The 16,386-nt window shown below is 54.6% G+C and overlaps 3 non-coding genes and 6 pseudogenes across 3 annotated transcripts; all 9 read left to right on the top strand.

Moving 5' to 3' along the window:
• The first annotated feature begins 4,341 nt into the window (after nt 1-4,341).
• On the top strand, nt 4,342-4,523 carry LOC137354349 (U2 spliceosomal RNA). Its single transcript, XR_010970380.1, has one exon. It is a non-coding gene; the product is annotated as a U2 spliceosomal RNA (small nuclear RNA).
• A 389-nt stretch (nt 4,524-4,912) lies between these two features.
• On the top strand, nt 4,913-5,103 carry LOC137353926 (U2 spliceosomal RNA). The gene has a single exon (XR_010970076.1). It is a non-coding gene; the product is annotated as a U2 spliceosomal RNA (small nuclear RNA).
• Nucleotides 5,104-5,491: 388 nt separating this feature from the next.
• LOC137354779 (U2 spliceosomal RNA) lies at nt 5,492-5,619 on the top strand (annotated as a pseudogene).
• Nucleotides 5,620-6,701: 1,082 nt separating this feature from the next.
• LOC137354361 (U2 spliceosomal RNA) lies at nt 6,702-6,881 on the top strand (annotated as a pseudogene).
• Nucleotides 6,882-7,270: 389 nt separating this feature from the next.
• Nucleotides 7,271-7,402, top strand: LOC137354791 (U2 spliceosomal RNA; annotated as a pseudogene).
• An 893-nt stretch (nt 7,403-8,295) lies between these two features.
• LOC137354331 (U2 spliceosomal RNA) lies at nt 8,296-8,478 on the top strand. The gene has a single exon (XR_010970365.1). It is a non-coding gene; the product is annotated as a U2 spliceosomal RNA (small nuclear RNA).
• A 389-nt stretch (nt 8,479-8,867) lies between these two features.
• LOC137354810 (U2 spliceosomal RNA) lies at nt 8,868-8,950 on the top strand (annotated as a pseudogene).
• Nucleotides 8,951-15,606: 6,656 nt separating this feature from the next.
• LOC137354486 (U2 spliceosomal RNA) lies at nt 15,607-15,773 on the top strand (annotated as a pseudogene).
• A 388-nt stretch (nt 15,774-16,161) lies between these two features.
• LOC137354827 (U2 spliceosomal RNA) lies at nt 16,162-16,248 on the top strand (annotated as a pseudogene).
• Nucleotides 16,249-16,386: the final 138 nt, after the last annotated feature.

The raw sequence follows: 16,386 nt of genomic DNA, 5'->3' as shown, positions 1-16,386 counted from the left end.
AGGGGAGGCGGCTGAAACCAACGACCCAGCACCTACCCAGCGCCCGGAAACCCCTCCTCCACAGACAGAATCAATGGAGGAGGAGGCAGCAGATGGACAAACAGGTCAGTGGCAAGTGGTCCAGAGGAAAACCACAAAGAAAAAACATCCCAAAGCCACCACCCAAACCAGTGGCAAGAGGAGGCTTTCATCTGAATCAGACTGCAACAACTCCTCTTCACTGGACGGGGAAATGCTGGAACGACAGCCCCTTCAAAAGAGGCGGCAGAACTCCGAGATGGATGATCAAGCATCCCAGCCCCCGGGCACTGGAAGCTGTGATGGGTCCGGCGTGCCCCAACCCCAATTCCCCACACGTAACGACGTGGCCAACGCATCTCAGCTCCGGGACACCGGGAGCAAAGACACGTCTGGCGCACCTGAGCTCCGGGAGACCGGGAGCTGTGATGTTTTCGAGGAGGAACAGATGGAAGCAGCTGAGGACAACCCAATCCTCTCTGCCTACAAGACCCCCCCGATGTCACCCGAGCGGCACAAACCCTGCAGGAAAAATCAGGAGGGGTTTCTGAGCCCAACCAACGTGAAACTGCTTGCGCATACGATGGGTATGCAGGAACATCCCGAAGGGGAAGGACTGGGACTAGCGAGGACAAATGGTATGGGAAGCAACAACTAATTTTTAGTAAAAAATGGGTGTAAGAATTGCTTCCATTAATGTGCGTAGCATTAAATCGACTACGCGATGTGTTTCAACCTTGGATTACCTTGCCAAGGTCAAAGCTGACCTACTGTTTCTGCAGGAGTGTGGAATACCACACCTCAGCACCTACAGGCAGTGGTCGCGATGGTGGTCCCACGGGCCATCGATCTGGTCGGGGGGTAATGACTGCCGTTCCTCCGGCCTGGGTATTCTGCTGCGGGGAGGTAACTTCACCATCTCCGAAGTTAAGGAGGTGGTGGGCGGCCGCCTCCTCGTAGCAGACGTGATGTACAACAACGCTCCGCTCCGGTTGATCAACGTGTACGCCCCGGTACAACGCAGCGAGCGGCTGACCGTCTTCCAGCAGCTCCCACTGCTGCTGGCGACGTCCAGGCCGGTCATCCTAGGCGGTGACTTCAACTGCATCATCGATGCGGCTGGACGATCCGGCAGTGACGACAGAAAACTGGACGCTACGTCCAGATTCCTCATAGAAACAGTTAAGGATGCCAAACTGCACGACGTCTTCAGCAAACCTGCAGACGGAGCGCAGCGCAGATACACATGGTCAAGATCGGACGGGTCTGCCCGTTCCAGGATTGACTTCCTGTTTGTTTCCCGTGCTGTCACGGTCGGATCCACCGACGTCAAGCCGGTGTTCTTCTCCGACCACTGCCTCTTACTGGCCGACTGTCACTTACAGGACGACCAGCGGGTTGGCAGAGGGACGTGGAAGCTCAATGCGACACTGCTGACCCCAGAGAACGTTGAGGAACTCAAAAGGGATTACAAAGGTTGGAGGACCGTGAAACCCCTCTTTGAGTCTCCAGTTCACTGGTGGGAAGCGATAAAGGAGAACATCAAGAGGTTCTTCATCCACAAAGGTGTTCAGAAGGCGAGAGAGAGACAGAGGGAACTGTCCCGACTCCAGAAAATTATGCAAAATCTACTCCGGTTGCAGTCAATGGGGGTCGAGGTCAAGGAGGACCTCCAAGAGGTGAAGAGCCAGCAGGCCTCGCTCTTTGCCAAGGAGGCCTCCAAGATCATCTTCCGGTCCAGAGTCCGCTCCATCGAGCAGGATGAGACGTGCTCGCGTTACTTCTTCCAAAAGGTACACAGAGAGAGCTCTGTTATCAGCAGCCTGAAGGAAGAAGATGGCTCGGTAACGTCTTCGCAGTCCGACATACTAAGGATCAGCAAATCCTTTTATGCTGGGCTGTATGACGCGAAGCCCACAGACAGCAGAGCCTCCCAGTCCTTCCTGTCATCTATCACAGAGGTCTTAGATGACAGCAGGAGGGAGGGACTGGACAAGCCGCTAACTCTGGACGAGCTGACAAAGGCCGTCGAGTCTTTCGAGGCGAGTAAAACTCCCGGGAGCGACGGCTTACCGGTCGAGTTGTACTCGGCCCTGTGGGACTGGGTCGGCCCGGACCTGCTGGAAGTATACGAGAGTATGCTCCTGGCCGGTAGCATGTCAGAATCCATGAGAAAAGGCATCATCACCCTCATTTACAAGCAGAAGGGGGAGAGGGTAGAAATCAGAAATTGGCGGCCCATCTCACTGCTTAATGTTGATTACAAGATTCTGTCCAAAGTCATAGCCAGTCGAGTCAAGTCTGCTCTGGAGCTGGTGATTCACCCCGATCAGACCTGTACTGTACCCGGCAGGAAGATCTCTGATAGCCTCGCGCTACTCAGGGATACGATCGCCTACGTACGGGACAGGAGGGTGGACACCTGCCTCATCAGCCTGGACCAGGAGAAGGCTTTTGACAGGATATCGCACACCTACATGATGGACGTGCTTTCCAAAATGGGGTTTGGGGAGGGAATCTGCAATTGGATCCAACTGCTCTACACAAACATCAGTAGCGCAGTCTCAATCAACGGGTGGGAATCTGAAAGTTTCCCGATCAAATCTGGAGTCAGACAGGGCTGTCCTCTTTCCCCGGTCTTGTTTGTTTGCTGTATTGAACCCTTTGCTGAGTCTATTAGGAAGGATGCGAGCATAAGAGGGGTGACAATCCCAGGCAGCGGAGGCACTCAGGTCAAAACCTCCCTGTACATGGATGACGTCGCCGTCTTCTGCTCGGATCCGCTGTCCGTGCGCAGACTGATGAGCATCTGCGACCAGTTCGAACTGGCCTCGGGAGCCAAAGTTAACCACGGCAAGAGCGAGGCCATGTTCTTTGGGAACTGGGCTGAACGATCCTTTGTCCCCTTCACCGTCAGGTCAGATTACCTGAAGGTGCTGGGGATATGGTTCGGAAGGGCCGGGGCGTGCACCAAAACATGGGAGGAGCGAGTAGCCAAGGTACGACAAAAGTTGGACATGTGGGGGCAGCGATCTCTCTCCATTGTGGGTAAGAACCTGGTCATCAGGTGCGAGGCGCTCACGTTGTTGCTCTACGTGGCGCAGGTCTGGCCCATACCCCACTCCTGCGCCGTGGCAGTCACCCGAGCCATTTTCCGCTTCGTCTGGGGATCTAAAATGGACCGGGTCCGGAGGGACACGATGTTCAAATCTCTGGACATGGGCGGGAAAAATGTACCCAACGTGGCCCTCATCCTGATGACCACCTTCGTGTGCGGCTGCATCAAGCTATGTGTAGATCCCCAGTACGCAAACTCCAAGTGTCACTACGTGCTGAGGTTCTATCTGTCCCCGGTGTTGCGAAGGATGGGCCTGGTCACATTGCCGCGGAACGCTCCGTGCAGTTGGGCGGCGCCGTACCACCTATCCTTCGTGGAGCAGTTTCTGCGGAAAAACACCTTTGACCACCGGTCCATCAGGCAGTGGTCTGCACGGAATGTCCTCAAGGCCCTACGGGAAAAGGAAACGGTGGATCCTGTCGGATGGTTCCCCGAGCAGACCGTCAAAGTCATTTGGCGGAATGCCTCATCACCAGAACTTTCAAACAAGCACCAAGACGTAGCTTGGCTGGTGGTGAGAAGGGCCCTCCCCGTCAGATCCTTCATGCACACCCGAAGTCTCGCCCCCTCCGCACAGTGCCCCCGCGTTGGCTGTGGTGGGGAAGAGACGGTCGCCCACCTCCTCCTGGAATGTGCCTTTGCAAAGCAGGTGTGGAAAGAGATGCAGTGGTTTTTGTCAAGGTTCATCCCAAGCAGCTCTGTAACACAGGAGTCTGTGCTCTACGGGCTGTTCCCAGGGACGCACACCGAGACAAACATCAACTGCTGCTGGAGGACTATCAATTCGGTGAAAGACGCCCTTTGGTCTGCCCGAAACTTGCTGGTCTTCCAGCGCAAAGAGTTGTCCACCACCGAATGTTGCAGACTGGCACATTCCAAGGTCCAGGACTACGTGCTGAGGGACGCACTAAAGCTTGGGGCAGCCGCAGCAAAGGCTCAATGGGGAAAGACCACAGTGTAAGGTTCCCCCACCAAGCTGGACTGAGGGGCTGGATCCATGGGAAACCCCTCGAACTGTATCGTTAATATTCTGAATTGCTGTAAATGTAAAACTGTAATTGACATGACAATTGTGAAACGGAAGGGTTGGGAAGAAACTCATGACAGTATTGAAGGAAACTGATCTCCCTTGCAATGTTTGTATTTTTTCGTGCTGTTTGGAAACTGTTTGCAATGTAATTTTTACAGATTTTTATGAATAAAGTATATTTTGGGAAAAAAAAAAAAAAAAAAATCTGTTCTTATCAGTTTAATATCTGATACGTCCCCTATCTGGGGACCAAATATTAAATTGATTTTTGGGACAGGGAGATGGAGCAGGGGCTTGCCCCGTCCACTCCATGCATCCACCTGGTATTGCAGTGTTTCCAGGAGCGGTGCAGCTTCCCCACCTCCATGGGGGCGAGACCCCTGCTGAAAAATAGAGTTCGCAATAGTGACGGCGCTGCTGCTCGGCTGACTTTGCTGCAGTTTTCCCTGGGCGCTACGCTGCCCCCTGTTGGATTGCCCCGCAGTTGCAGGCCGCCCTTTGCTGCCCAGCGCGCGCGCGTGTCTTTGTTCCTGCGCAATGCCTCGCGCAGAAGCGCGAGGAATGGCTGCGCGTGGCATGCACGCGTGCTTTCTTTTCTGCTTGCAAGGCCCGGCAACAAAAGGAGCTCTGGCTCAAAGACCGCCCGCCGTCGCCTCTTTCGCCCGAGGCTCGCCCACCCGGCGGCTACTTTGACGTAGAGGCCGCACGCCGGGCCTGACGCGCGCAGCAAACGCAGTTTTACGGCCATCGCTTCTCGGCCTTTTGGCTAAGATCAAGTGTGGTATCTGTTCTTATCAGTTTAATATCTGATACGTCCCCTATCTGGGGACCAAATATTAAATTGATTTTTGGGACAGGGAGATGGAGCAGGGGCTTGCCCCGTCCACTCCATGCATCCACCTGGTATTGCAGTGTTTCCAGGAGCGGTGCAGCTTCCCCCCTCCATGGGGGCGAGACCCCTGCTGAAAAATAGAGTTCGCAATAGTGACGGCGCTGCTGCTCGGCTGACTTTGCTGCAGTTTTCCCTGGGCGCTACGCTGCCCCCTGTTGGATTGCCCCGCAGTTGCAGGCCGCCCTTTGCTGCCCAGCGCGCGCGCGTGTCTTTGTTCCTGCGCAATGCCTCGCGCAGAAGCGCGAGGAATGGCTGCGCGTGGCATGCACGCGTGCTTTCCTTTCTGCTTGCAAGGCCCGGCAACAAAAGGAGCTCTGGCTCAAAGACCGCCCGCCGTCGCCTCTTTCGCCCGAGGCTCGCCCACCCGGCGGCTACTTTGACGTAGAGGCCGCACGCCGGGCCTGACGCGCGCAGCAAACGCAGTTTTAGGGCCATCGCTTCTCGGCCTTTTGGCTAAGATCAAGTGTAGTATCTGTTCTCGTCTGGGGATCTAAAATGGACCGGGTCCGGAGGGACACGATGTTCAAATCTCTGGACAAGGGCGGGAAAAATGTACCCAACGTGGCCCTCATCCTGATGACCACCTTCGTGTGCGGCTGCATCAAGCTATGTGTCGATCCCCAGTACGCAAACTCCAAGTGTCACTACGTGCTGAGGTTCTATCTGTCCCCGGTGTTGCGAAGGATGGGCCTGGTCACATTGCCGCGGAACGCTCCGTGCAGTTGGGCGGCGCCATACCACCTATCCTTCGTGGAGCAGTTTCTGCGGAAAAACACCTTTGACCACCGGTCCATCAGGCAGTGGTCTGCACGGAATGTCCTCAAGGCCCTACGGGAAAAGGAAACGGTGGATCCTGTCGGATGGTTCCCCGAGCAGACCGTCAAAGTCATTTGGCGGAATGCCTCATCACCAGAACTTTCAAACAAGCACCAAGACGTAGCTTGGCTGGTGGTGAGAAGGGCCCTCCCCGTCAGATCCTTCATGCACACCCGAAGTCTCGCCCCCTCCGCACAGTGCCCCCGCGTTGGCTGTGGTGGGGAAGAGACGGTCGCCCACCTCCTCCTGGAATGTGCCTTTGCAAAGCAGGTGTGGAAAGAGATGCAGTGGTTTTTGTCAAGGTTCATCCCAAGCAGCTCTGTAACACAGGAGTCTGTGCTCTACGGGCTGTTCCCAGGGACGCACACCGAGACAAACATCAACTGCTGCTGGAGGACTATCAATTCGGTGAAAGACGCCCTTTGGTCTGCCCGAAACTTGCTGGTCTTCCAGCGCAAAGAGTTGTCCACCACCGAATGTTGCAGACTGGCACATTCCAAGGTCCAGGACTACGTGCTGAGGGACGCACTAAAGCTTGGGGCAGCCGCAGCAAAGGCTCAATGGGGAAAGACCACAGTGTAAGGTTCCCCCACCAAGCTGGACTGAGGGGCTGGATCCATGGGAAACCCCTCGAACTGTATCGTTAATATTCTGAATTGCTGTAAATGTAAAACTGTAATTGACATGACAATTGTGAAACGGAAGGGTTGGGAAGAAACTCATGACAGTATTGAAGGAAACTGATCTCCCTTGCAATGTTTGTATTTTTTGGTGCTGTTTGGAAACTGTTTGGCAATGTAATTTTTACAGATTTTTATGAATAAAGTATATTTTGGAAATAAAAAAAAAAAAAATCTGTTCTTATCAGTTTAATATCTGATACGTCCCCTATCTGGGGACCAAATATTAAATTGATTTTTGGGACAGGGAGATGGAGCAGGGGCTTGCCCCGTCCACTCCATGCATCCACCTGGTTTTGCAGTGTTTCCAGGAGCGGTGCAGCTTCCCCCCCTCCATGGGGGCGAGACCCCTGCTGAAAAATAGAGTTCGCAATAGTGACGGCGCTGCTGCTCGGCTGACTTTGCTGCAGTTTTCCCTGGGCGCTACGCTGCCCCCTGTTGGATTGCCCCGCAGTTGCAGGCCGCCCTTTGCTGCCCAGCGCGCGCGCGTGTCTTTGTTCCTGCGCAATGCCTCGCGCAGAAGCGCGAGGAATGGCTGCGCGTGGCATGCACGCGTGCTTTCTTTTCTGCTTGCAAGGCCCGGCAACAAAAGGAGCTCTGGCTCAAAGACCGCCCGCCGTCGCCTCTTTCGCCCGAGGCTCGCCCACCCGGCGGCTACTTTGACGTAGAGGCCGCACGCCGGGCCTGACGCGCGCAGCAAACGCAGTTTTAGGGCCATCGCTTCTCGGCCTTTTGGCTAAGATCAAGTGTAGTATCTGTTCTTGTCCCCGGTGTTGCGAAGGATGGGCCTGGTCACATTGCCGCGGAACGCTCCGTGCAGTTGGGACGTGCCGTACCACCTATCCTTCGTGGAGCAGTTTCTGCGGAAAAACACCTTTGACCACCGGTCCATCAGGCAGTGGTCTGCACGGAATGTCCTCAAGGCCCTACGGGAAAAGGAAACGGTGGATCCTGTCGGATGGTTCCCCGAGCAGACCGTCAAAGTCATTTGGCGGAATGCCTCATCACCAGAACTTTCAAACAAGCACCAAGACGTAGCTTGGCTGGTGGTGAGAAGGGCCCTCCCCGTCAGATCCTTCATGCACACCCGAAGTCTCGCCCCCTCCGCACAGTGCCCCCGCGTTGGCTGTGGTGGGGAAGAGACGGTCGCCCACCTCCTCCTGGAATGTGACTTTGCAAAGCAGGTGTGGAAAGAGATGCAGTGGTTTTTGTCAAGGTTCATCCCAAGCAGCTCTGTAACACAGGAGTCTGTGCTCTACGGGCTGTTCCCAGGGACGCACACCGAGACAAACATCAACTGCTGCTGGAGGACTATCAATTCGGTGAAAGACGCCCTTTGGTCTGCCCGAAACTTGCTGGTCTTCCAGCGCAAAGAGTTGTCCACCACCGAATGTTGCAGACTGGCACATTCCAAGGTCCAGGACTACGTGCTGAGGGACGCACTAAAGCTTGGGGCAGCCGCAGCAAAGGCTCAATGGGGAAAGACCACAGTGTAAGGTTCCCCCACCAAGCTGGACTGAGGGGCTGGATCCATGGGAAACCCCTCGAACTGTATCGTTAATATTCTGAATTGCTGTAAATGTAAAACTGTAATTGACATGACAATTGAGAAACGGAAGGGTTGGGAAGAAACTCATGACAGTATTGAAGGAAACTGATCTCCCTTGCAATGTTTGTATTTTTTGGTGCTGTTTGGAAACTGTTTGGCAATGTAATTTTTACAGATTTTTATGAATAAAGTATATTTTGGAAATAAAAAAAAAAAAAAAAATCTGTTCTTATCAGTTTAATATCTGATACGTCCCCTATCTGGGGACCAAATATTAAATTGATTTTTGGGACAGGGAGATGGAGCAGGGGCTTGCCCCGTCCACTCCATGCATCCACCTGGTATTGCAGTGTTTCCAGGAGCGGTGCAGCTTCCCTCCCTCCATGGAGGCGAGACCCCTGCTGAAAAATAGAGTTCGCAATAGTGACGGCGCTGCTGCTCGGCTGACTTTGCTGCAGTTTTCCCTGGGCGCTACGCTGCCCCCTGTTGGATTGCCCCGCAGTTGCAGGCCGCCCTTTGCTGCCCAGCGCGCGCGCGTGTCTTTGTTCCTGCGCAATGCCTCGCGCAGAAGCGCGAGGAATGGCTGCGCGTGGCATGCACGCGTGCTTTCCTTTCTGCTTGCAAGGCCCGGCAACAAAAGGAGCTCTGGCTCAAAGACCGCCCGCCGTCGCCTCTTTTGCCCGAGGCTCGCCCACCCGGCGGCTACTTTGACGTAGAGGCCGCACGCCGGGCCTGACGCGCGCAGCAAACGCAGTTTTACGGCCATCGCTTCTCGGCCTTTTGGCTAAGATCAAGTGTAGTATCTGTTCTTATCAGTGGTTCGGAAGGGCCGGGGCGTGCACCAAAACATGGGAGGAGCGAGTAGCCAAGGTACGACAAAAGTTGGACATGTGGGGGCAGCGATCTCTCTCCATTGTGGGTAAGAACCTGGTCATCAGGTGCGAGGCGCTCACGTTGCTGCTCTACGTGGCGCAGGTCTGGCCCATACCCCACTCCTGCGCCGTGGCAGTCACCCGAGCCATTTTCCGCTTCGTCTGGGGATCTAAAATGGACCGGGTCCGGAGGGACACGATGTTCAAATCTCTGGACATGGGCGGGAAAAATGTACCCAACGTGGCCCTCATCCTGATGACCACCTTCGTGTGCGGCTGCATCAAGCTATGTGTAGATCCCCAGTACGCAAACTCCAAGTGTCACTACGTGCTGAGGTTCTATCTGTCCCCGGTGTTGCGAAGGATGGGCCTGGTCACATTGCCGCGGAACGCTCCGTGCAGTTGGGCGGCGCCGTACCACCTATCCTTCGTGGAGCAGTTTCTGCGGAAAAACACCTTTGACCACCGGTCCATCAGGCAGTGGTCTGCACGGAATGTCCTCAAGGCCCTACGGGAAAAGGAAACGGTGGATCCTGTCGGATGGTTCCCCGAGCAGACCGTCAAAGTCATTTGGCGGAACGCCTCATCACCAGAACTTTCAAACAAGCACCAAGACGTAGCTTGGCTGGTGGTGAGAAGGGCCCTCCCCGTCAGATCCTTCATGCACACCCGAAGTCTCGCCCCCTCCGCACAGTGCCCCCGCGTTGGCTGTGGTGGGGAAGAGACGGTCGCCCACCTCCTCCTGGAATGTGCCTTTGCAAAGCAGGTGTGGAAAGAGATGCAGTGGTTTTTGTCAAGGTTCATCCCAAGCAGCTCTGTAACACAGGAGTCTGTGCTCTACGGGCTGTTCCCAGGGACGCACACCGAGACAAACATCAACTGCTGCTGGAGGACTATCAATTCGGTGAAAGACGCCCTTTGGTCTGCCCGAAACTTGCTGGTCTTCCAGCGCAAAGAGTTGTCCACCACCGAATGTTGCAGACTGGCACATTCCAAGGTCCAGGACTACGTGCTGAGGGACGCACTAAAGCTTGGGGCAGCCGCAGCAAAGGCTCAATGGGGAAAGACCACAGTGTAAGGTCCCCCCACCAAGCTGGACTGAGGGGCTGGAACCATGGGAAGCCCCTCGAACTGTATCGTTAATATTCTCAATTGCTGTAAATGTAAAACTGTAATTGACATGACAATTGTGAAACGGAAGGGTTGGGAAGAAACTCATGACATTATTGAAAGAAACTGATCTCTTTTGCAATGTTTGTATTTTTTCGTGCTGTTTGGAAACTGTTTGGCAATGTAATTTTTACAGATTTTTATGAATAAAGTATATTTTGGAAAAAAAAAAAAAAAAAAAAAAAAAAAATCTGTTCTTATCAGTGCTTATTTGATTGAGAAGAGACCATGATCATTGCTTTTTGATCCTGGGGAAGCTTTGAGTAAAATGGCTATAACCAATTTTCGAGCTTCGGGCCAGGGAGTGCGCAACACCGTTCGGGTGGTCGTGAAGGACAAGGAAGGAGATGCACCGGTCGATCGCACCTTCTTCATCAAGAAAATTCTCTTCGATTGCTGCGGATTTCAAGCGACGGACGTCTTCTGCCTGCAGGATTTCCCCAGCAGTGGATACTTCGACGTGACGTTCCGGAACGTGGCGGGATGCATCAAGTTCCTGAAGGCGTTCAAGGAGAAAGGGGACCGGGCGCCACTGTCGATCCTCACAGCGGAGCCGCTCTTCACGCTTCCGTCACAACGGGACCGGGTGGTGACGATTCACCTCTACAACCCCCATGTTCCGGTGGTGGATGTACTCACCTTTCTCGCCAGGTACGTCGAGGTGGCCGGCAGCAGCACTGATGTCAAGGACCCCTTTGGGATCTGGACCAGCAAGCGGCAGGTCAAGGTGACCTTGAAGGTAGATCCCAGTGGAGCCATCATCCACCCTCCCTCCAGCTTCGCTATCGGGGGAAGTCGAGGCTTCTTGGTCTACGCTGGGCAGCCCAGAGTTTGTCGCACCTGTGGCAAATCTGGTCACATGGCAGCCAACTGCAGCACGGTTGTTTGCAAGAACTGCAAGGAGGAAGGCCATCAGACCAAGGACTGTAAGCAGACTAAGTGTTGCAACTTGTGCGGTGCGGCAGGCCATCTCTACAAGACCTGTCCCAAACGTTGTCAAAGCTATGCTCAGGCGGCAAGGTCCAAGGAATGGCCGGGCGAAGGTTCGACGAAGGCGTCCGCTGTTCGAAAGGAGACCAGCAACCTTCTCCGCAGTGAGGAACTTCAACCTGAGAAGGAAGGGGAGGCGGCTGAAACCAACGACCCAGCACCTACCCAGCGCCCGGAAACCCCTCCCCCACAGACAGAATCAATGGAGGAGGAGGCAGCAGATGGACAAACAGGTCAGTGGCAAGTGGTCCAGAGGAGAACCACAAAGAAAAAACATCCCAAAGCCACCACCCAAACCAGTGGCAAGAGGAGGCTCTCTTCTGAATCAGACTGCAACAACTCCTCTTCACTGGACGGGGAAATGCTGGAACGACAGCCCCTTCAAAAGAGGCGGCAGAACTCCGAGATGGATGATAAAGCATCCCAGCCCCCGGGCACTGGAAGCTGTGATGGGCCCAGCGTGCCCCAACCCCAATGCCCCACACGTAACGACGTGGCCAACGCATCTCAGCTCCGGGACACCGGGAGCAAAGACACGTCTGGCGCACCTGAGCTCCGGGAGACCGGGAGCTGTGATGTTTTCGAGGAGGAACAGATGGAAGCAGCTGAGGACAACCCAATCCTCTCTGCCTACAAGACACCCCCGATGTCACCCGAGCGGCACAAACCCTGCAGGAAAAATCAGGAGGGGTTTCTGAGCCCAACCAACGTGAAACTGCTTGCGCATACGATGGGTATGCAGGAACATCCCGAAGGGGAAGGACTGGGACTAGCGAGGACAAATGGTATGGGAAGCAACAACTAATGTTTAGTAAAAAATGGGTGTAAGAATTGCTTCCATTAATGTGCGTAGCATTAAATCGACTACGCGATGTGTTTCAACCTTGGATTACCTTGCCAAGGTCAAAGCTGACCTACTGTTTCTGCAGGAGTGTGGAATACCACACCTCAGCACCTACAGGCAGTGGTCGCGATGGTGGTCCCACGGGCCATCGATCTGGTCGGGGGGTAATGACTGCCGTTCCTCTGGCCTGGGTATTCTGCTGCGGGGAGGTAACTTCACCATCTCCGAAGTTAAGGAGGTGGTGGGCGGCCGCCTCCTCGTAGCAGACGTGATGTACAACAACGCTCCGCTCCGGTTGATCAACGTGTACGCCCCGGTACAACGCAGCGAGCGGCTGACCGTCTTCCAGCAGCTCCCACTGCTGCTGGCGACGTCCAGGCCGGTCATCCTCGGCGGTGACTTCAACTGCATCATCGATGCGGCTGGACGATCCGGCAGTGACGACAGCAAACTGGACGCTACGTCCAGATTCCTAGTAGAAACAGTTAAGGATGCCAAACTGCACGACGTCTTCAGCAAACCTGCAGACGGAGCGCAGCGCAGATACACATGGTCAAGATCGGACGGGTCTGCCCGTTCCAGGATTGACTTCCTGTTTGTTTCCCGTGCTGTCACGGTCGGATCCACCGACGTCAAGCCGGTGTTCTTCTCCGACCACTGCCTCTTACTGGCCGACTGTCACTTACAGGACGACCAGCGGGTTGGCAGAGGGACGTGGAAGCTCAATGCGACACTGCTGACCCCAGAGAACGTTGAGGAACTCAAAAGGGATTACAAAGGTTGGAGGACCGTGAAACCCCTCTTTGAGTCTCCAGTTCACTGGTGGGAAGCGATTAAGGAGAACATCAAGAGGTTCTTCATCCACAAAGGTGTTCAGAAGGCGAGAGAGAGACAGAGGGAACTGTCCCGACTCCAGAAAATTATGCAAAATCTACTCCGGTTGCAGTCAATGGGGGTCGAGGTCAAGGAGGACCTCCAAGAGGTGAAGAGCCAGCAGGCCTCGCTCTTTGCCAAGGAGGCCTCCAAGATCATCTTCCGGTCCAGAGTCCGCTCCATCGAGCAGGATGAGACGTGCTCGCGTTACTTCTTCCAAAAGGTACACAGAGAGAGCTCTGTTATCAGCAGCCTGAAGGAAGAAGATGGCTCGGTAACGTCTTCGCAGTCCGACATACTAAGGATCAGCAAATCCTTTTATGCTGGGCTGTATGACGCGAAGCCCACAGACAGCAGAGCCTCCCAGTCCTTCCTGTCATCTATCACGGAGGTCTTAGATGACAGCAGGAGGGAGGGACTGGACAAGCCGCTAACTCTGGACGAGCTGACAAAGGCCGTCGAGTCTTTCGAGGCGAGTAAAACTCCCGGGAGCGACGGCTTACCGGTCGAGTTGTACTCGGCCCTGTGGGACTGGGTCGGCCCGGACCTGCTGGAAGTATACGAGAGTATGCTCCTGGCCGGTAGCATGTCAGAATCCATGAGAAAAGGCATCATCACCCTCATTTACAAGCAGAAGGGGGAGAGGGTAGAAATCAGAAATTGGCGGCCCATCTCACTGCTTAATGTTGATTACAAGATTCTGTCCAAAGTCATAGCCAGTCGAGTCAAGTCTGCTCTGGAGCTGGTGATTCACCCCGATCAGACCTGTACTGTACCCGGCAGGAAGATCTCTGATAGCCTCGCGCTACTCAGGGATACGATCGCCTACGTACGGGACAGGAGGGTGGACACCTGCCTCATCAGCCTGGACCAGGAGAAGGCTTTTGACAGGATATCGCACACCTACATGATGGACGTGCTTTCCAAAATGGGGTTTGGGGAGGGAATCTGCAATTGGATCCAACTGCTCTACACAAACATCAGTAGCGCAGTGTCAATCAACGGGTGGGAATCTGAAAGTTTCCCGATCAAATCTGGAGTCAGACAGGGCTGTCCTCTGTCCCCGGTCTTGTTTGTTTGCTGTTTTGAACCCTTTGCTGAGTCTATTAGGAAGGATGCGAGCATAAGAGGGGTGACAATCCCAGGCAGCGGAGGCACTCAGGTCAAAACCTCCCTGTACATGGATGACGTCGCCGTTTTCTGCTCGGATCCGCTGTCCGTGCGCAGACTGATGAGCATCTGCGACCAGTTCGAACTGGCCTCGGGAGCCAAAGTTAACCACGGCAAGAGCGAGGCCATGTTCTTTGGGAACTGGGCTGACCGATCCTTTGTCCCCTTCACCGTCAGGTCAGATTACCTGAAGGTGCTGGGGATATGGTTCGGAAGGGCCGGGGCGTGCACCAAAACATGGGAGGAGCGAGTAGCCAAGGTACGACAAAAGTTGGGCATGTGGGGGCAGCGATCTCTCTCCATTGTGGGTAAGAACCTGGTCATCAGGTGCGAGGCGCTCACGTTGTTGCTCTACGTGGCGCAGGTCTGGCCCATACCCCACTCCTGCGCCGTGGCAGTCACCCGAGCCATTTTCCGCTTCGTCTGGGGATCTAAAATGGACCGGGTCCGGAGGGACACGATGTTCAAATCTCTGGACATGGGCGGGAAAAATGTACCCAACGTGGCCCTCATCCTGATGACCACCTTCGTGTGCGGCTGCATCAAGCTATGTGTAGATCCCCAGTACGCAAACTCCAAGTGTCACTACGTGCTGAGGTTCTATCTGTCCCCGGTGTTGCGAAGGATGGGCCTGGTCACATTGCCGCGGAACGCTCCGTGCAGTTGGGACGTGCCGTACCACCTATCCTTCGTGGAGCAGTTTCTGCGGAAAAACACCTTTGACCACCGGTCCATCAGGCAGTGGTCTGCACGGAATGTCCTCAAGGCCCTACGGGAAAAGGAAACGGTGGATCCTGTCGGATGGTTCCCCGAGCAGACCGTCAAAGTCATTTGGCGGAATGCCTCATCACCAGAACTTTCAAACAAGCACCAAGACGTAGCTTGGCTGGTGGTGAGAAGGGCCCTCCCCGTCAGATCCTTCATGCACACCCGAAGTCTCGCCCCCTCCGCACAGTGCCCCCGCGTTGGCTGTGGTGGGGAAGAGACGGTCGCCCACCTCCTCCTGGAATGTGGCTTTGCAAAGCAGGTGTGGAAAGAGATGCAGTGGTTTTTGTCAAGGTTCGTCCCAAGCAGCTCTGTAACACAGGAGTCTGTGCTCTACGGGCTGTTCCCAGGGACGCACACCGAGACAAACATCAACTGCTGCTGGAGGACTATCAATTCGGTGAAAGACGCCCTTTGGTCTGCCCGAAACTTGCTGGTCTTCCAGCGCAAAGAGTTGTCCACCACCGAATGTTGCAGACTGGCACATTCCAAGGTCCAGGACTACGTGCTGAGGGACGCACTAAAGCTTGGGGCAGCCGCAGCAAAGGCTCAATGGGGAAAGACCACAGTGTAAGGTTCCCCCACCAAGCTAGACTGAGGGGCTGGATCCATGGGAAACCCCTCGAACTGTATCATTAATATTCTGAATTGCTGTAAATGTAAAACTGTAATTGACATGACAATTGAGAAACGGAAGGGTTGGGAAGAAACTCATGACAGTATTGAAGGAAACTGATCTCCCTTGCAATGTTTGTATTTTTTGGTGCTGTTTGGAAACTGTTTGGCAATGTAATTTTTACAGATTTTTATGAATAAAGTATATTTTGGAAATAAAAAAAAAAATCAGTTTAATATCTGATACGTCCCCTATCTGTGGACCAAATATTAAATTGATTTTTGGGACAGGGAGATGGAGCAGGGGCTTGCCCCGTCCACTCCATGCATCCACCTGGTATTGCAGTGTTTCCAGGAGCGGTGCAGCTTCCCCCCTCCATGGGGGCGAGACCCCTGCTGAAAAATAGAGTTCGCAATAGTGACGGCGCTGCTGCTCGGCTGACTTTGCTGCAGTTTTCCTTGGGCGCTACGCTGCCCCCTGTTGGATTGCCCAGCAGTTGCAGGCCGCCCTTTGCTGCCCAGCGCGCGCGGTTGTCTTTTTTCCTGCGCAATGCCTCGCGCAGAAGCGCGAGGAATGGCTGCGCGTGGCATGCACGCGTGCTTTCCTTTCTGCTTGCAAGGCCCGGCAACAAAAGGAGCTCTGGCTCAAAGACCGCCCGCCGTCGCCTCTTTCGCCCGAGGCTCGCCCACCCGGCGGCTACTTTGACGTAGAGGCCGCACGCCGGGCCTGACGCGCGCAGCAAACGCAGTTTTAGGGCCATCGCTTCTCGGCCTTTTGGCTAAGATCAAGTGTAGTATCTGTGCACACCGAGACAAACATCAACTGCTGCTGGAGGACTATCAATTCGGTGAAAGACGCCCTTTGGTCTGCCCGAAACTTGCTGGTCTTCCAGCGCAAAGAGTTGTCCACCACCGAATGTTGCAGACTGGCACATTCCAAGGTCCAGGACTACGTGCTGAGGGACGCACTAAAGCTTGGGGCAG

The sequence above is a fragment of the Heterodontus francisci genome, chromosome 41, assembly GCF_036365525.1.
Source record: "Heterodontus francisci isolate sHetFra1 chromosome 41, sHetFra1.hap1, whole genome shotgun sequence".
In the NCBI taxonomy this organism is placed as follows: Eukaryota; Metazoa; Chordata; class Chondrichthyes; order Heterodontiformes; family Heterodontidae; genus Heterodontus; species Heterodontus francisci.
Note: the sequence above shows the minus strand (reverse complement) of the source record. Positions and strands in the feature narration are given on the sequence as shown.